Below are 4,277 nucleotides of genomic sequence, written 5' to 3'. Positions count from 1 at the left end.
TGGGTCCTGGTGACCACGGATGCCAGCCTTCGGGGCTGGGGTGCAGTCACACAGGGAAGAAATTTCCAAGGAGATTTCGCTTCACATAAATATTCTGCAGCGAAGGGCCATTTACAATGCCCTAAGCCAAGCAAGGCCCCTGCTTCAGAACCAGCCGGTACTGATCCAATCAGACGACATCACGGCGGTCGCCCATGTAAACAGACAGGGCGGCACAAGAAGCAGGATGGCGATGGCAGAAGCCACAAGGATTCTCCGATGGGCGACCTACACCCAGGAGAATGGGGACTTCATTCAGAAGTTTTCCAAATGCGGGTAAACCGTTGGGAATGACCACGGGTGGACATGATGGCGTCCCGCCTCAACAAGAAGTTGAAAAGATATTGCGCCAGGTCAAGGGACCCTCAGGCGATCGCTGGGGACGCTCTAGTGACACCGTGGGTGTACCAGTCGGTTTATGTGTCTCCTCCTCTACCTCTCATACCCAAGGTACTGAGAATAATAAGAAGGCGAGGAGTGAAAACCATACTCAGGGTTCCGGATTGGCCATGAAGAGCTTGGTACCCGGAACTTCAAGAAATGCTGGCAGAGGACCCTTGGCCTCTGCCGCTTAGACAAGACCTGCTGCAGCAGGGACCCTGTCTGTTCCAAGACTTACCGCGGCTGCGTTTGACGGCATGGCGGTAGAACACCGGATCCTAAAGGAAAAGGGTATTCCGAAGGAAGTCATCCCTACCCTGATCATAGCCAGGAAGGATGTCACCGCAAGACATTATCGCCGCGCTTGGCGAAAATTTGTTGCTTGGTGGGAGGCCATGAAGGCCCCGACGGAGGAATTTCAACGATGTTGATTCCTGCACTTCCTGCAAGCAGGGGTGACGTTTGGGCCTCAAATTGGGGTCCATAAAGGTCCAGATTTCGGCTCTGTCGATTTTCTTCCAGAAAGAACTGGCTTCACTGCCTGAAGTTCAGACTTTGGTTAAAGGAGTACTACATATTCAGCCTCCTTTTGTGCCTCCTGTGGCACTTTTTGGATCTCAACGTGGTGTTGGATTTCCTAAAGTCGCATTGGTTGAGCCACTTAAAACCATGGAGCTAAAGTATCTCGCGTGGAAAGTGGTCATGCTGTTGGCCTTGGCCTTGGCCAGGCGTGTGTCAGAATTGGCGGCTTTGTCATGTAAAAGCCCTTATCTGATTTTCTATATGGATAGGGCAGAGTTGAGGACTCGTCCTCAGTTTCTCCCAAAGGTGGTCTCAGGTTTTCACTTGAACCAACCTATTGTGGTGCCTGCGGCTACTAGGGACTTGGAGGATTCCAAGTTGCTGGACGTAGTCAGGGCCCTGAAAATTTTATTTTTCCAGGACGGCTGGAGTCAGGAAAACTGACTCGCTGTTTATCCTGATGGCACCCAACAAGCTGGGTGCTCCTGCTTCTAAGCAGTCTATTGCGCGCTGGATTTGTAGCACTATTCAGCTGGCGCATTCTGCGGTAGGATGACCGCAACCTAAATCAATAAAAGCCCATTCCACAAGGAAGGTGGGCTCATCTTGGGCGGCTGCCCGAGGGGTCTCGGCTTTACAACTTTGCCGAGCAGCTACTTGGTCAGGGGCAAACACGTTTGCAAAATTCTATGAATTTGATACCCTGGCTGAGGAGGACCTGGAGTTCTCTCATTCGGTGCTGCAGAGTCATCCGCACTCTCCCGCCCGTTTTGGGAGCTTTGGTATAATCCCCATGGTCCTTACGGAGTTCCCAGCATCCACTAGGACGTCAGAGAAAATAAGAATTTACTTACCGATAATTCTATTTCTCGTAGTCCGTAGTGGATGCTGGGTGCCCATCCCAAGTGCGGATTGTCTGCAATACTTGTACATAGTTATTGTTAACTAATCGGGTTCTTGTTGTGAGCCATCTATTCAGAGGCTCCTCTGTTATCATGCTGTTAACTGGGTTTCATATCACAAGTTGTACGGTGTAATTGGTGTGGCTGGTATGAGTCTTACCCGGGATTCAAAATCCTTCCTTATTGTGTACGCTCGTCCGGGCACAGTATCCTAACTGAGGCTTGGAGGAGGGTCATAGGGGGAGGAGCCAGTGCACACCAGGTAGTCCTAAAGCTTTCTTTTTGTGCCCAGTCTCCTGCGGAGCCGCTATTCCCCATGGTCCTTACGGAGTTCCCAGCATCCACTACGGACTACGAGAAATAGAATTATCGGTAAGTAAATTCTTATTTTTTTTCTTTTAATGAAAGGGTGATAGTAGTGTGGTTGACAGCAATGCGTTAGCCTTTACTGATATTTGGTGTCCATGGCTGGCTTACTATAAATGCCCTCCTCCTTTTGACATATGGTTTCTGATGCAACTATTTTGGTACACTTTACATTGATATTTGGGATTCCTACTAATTTATATGTTTGATAAAGTATTTATGCATTGCTGTACTCCCCCCCCCCCATTTTTCCTTCTGTCTTCCCTTCCCCCCCTTCCAACTGTTGATTGTCTATTGTACGTTGACAAAAAATTTCAATAAACAGTATTTACAAAAAAAAAAGAAAAAAGAAAGGGTGATAGTAAAGTGGGTCGTTGGATTTAGGTGTTAGAGATGAGCGGGTTCGGTTTTACTCGGTTTTACTCGGTTCTCAAAACGGCATCTAATTGGCTCACGGATGTCACGTGTTTTGGATAGCCAATAAGGGTCGGTTTTGAGAACCGAGTAAAACCGAGAGCTATATTTACTAAAGTGCGGATTTATGGAAGTAGAGATGTTGTCCATAGCAAACAATCAGATTGTACATTTATCTAGCATCTTCTAGAAGATAATAGCTAAATTCTGATTGTTTGCCATGCGCAAAATCTCCACTTCTATAAACTCGCACTTTAGTAAATATACCCTTCCACCACTACACAACGTATCTAGAGAGGAGGGGACCCGTGTGCAGTCTCCGGATGTGGGCACCCTCCTCTCACGTCCCGTAGCCGACAGCATCGCTGTTAGCACTCTGTCTGAGTGCTAGAGTCTACAGCGCATGCGCAAGTCTCCGAAAACTGGTTCAGCTGACATTTTTTTAGAAACCTGCGCATGCGCTATAGACTCTGGCACGGTCTCAAGGAAAAGGGGTATGATTCCGCACCAGCCTGAAAAGTCACGGCAAAATTATATAGTACCAGAATTAAGACAGTGTACAGGAACAATTCCTAATATTTATATCTGGTGGTGCACCCAGAGTCAGAGAGAAACTTGGAAAAAATTGGCTTACAGAAGACTCTTGTGTGGGTGCACTCTTGTTTTGATTTGTTTATATGAGAATATTAAAACATAACTTTTATTATCTAATTATTTTAAGAAAAAATCCACACTTTCATATTCCACCACAATTAATCAGTCAGAATGTAACGTATCTCTATACACACATATATATATAGATCCGCATACATTCGTCCATTAAAGATGACGTATCATCAGTGATATGGCTGGTTAGATATGAGTCGAAGGCTAAAGCAAGTATAAAAGATAACCCAATAAATTAAATATTGGATTGGAAAAATTGTAAATGTTCTGGTTAGTCTATTCTGATAGACTTGTAGGGGGATGCAGACACTGGTGGCTCTACACCCAAATCCTACCCAACCAGCACAAGCATAGCTTGTGTTAATGAGACCTCAAAGGGTCAATGGACTGGACTGCTATTGGGATTATTGATCCTGGTTGACAATACAATCTATCAATTTTCCGAAATGTCAGGGAAAAACGGCACATAAGAAAGATCCAGATTAAACAATAGGGAGAAAGCATAAAGAGATGATAAAGAAACAATGTGGTGATCCTGCTGTTGGTATATAGTCGGGATAGGTCATAAATTACAACACCGGGTATTCTCTGAGGGTCCCCCTCACAGATACTGACCCAGCCCACCACCGTTTTGCTTCCAAGATCGGACGAGATCGGGCTCTATCGATGGGGTATGGTAGTAATTTCTTAGGCCCACTTTAGCCGACTTACCAATGAGAGTGCACCTAAGGAAGAGATGGATAGAGGAGAAACAAAGTTGCGGATCTGCTGTCAACGTTAGGCACAGGATTAACCCGTGAATCATAGATGAGAGTCCGCGGAAAAAAGTAGATGGGAAAATAAAATGAGTAAGTTAGGATTATGGTGGGTGCCGACTTAGAGCATTATGCCGGCACTATGTCAGATTGAATTTGAGATGCATGGATCAGAGCGATTATGATATCAAGTGTACTTGACAGTAACCCTCATTCCAAATGAAATAACACG

General features: G+C 45.9%; 1 pseudogene; it reads right to left on the bottom strand.

Moving 5' to 3' along the window:
* Positions 1-3,856: 3,856 nt before the first annotated feature.
* Positions 3,857-3,975, bottom strand: LOC134913044 (5S ribosomal RNA; annotated as a pseudogene).
* Positions 3,976-4,277: the final 302 nt, after the last annotated feature.

Source organism: Pseudophryne corroboree, chromosome 4 (assembly GCF_028390025.1).
Source record: "Pseudophryne corroboree isolate aPseCor3 chromosome 4, aPseCor3.hap2, whole genome shotgun sequence".
Taxonomy (NCBI): Eukaryota; Metazoa; Chordata; class Amphibia; order Anura; family Myobatrachidae; genus Pseudophryne; species Pseudophryne corroboree.
The sequence above is the reverse complement of the archived record's forward strand: the minus strand, read 5'-3'. Positions and strand labels throughout refer to the sequence as shown.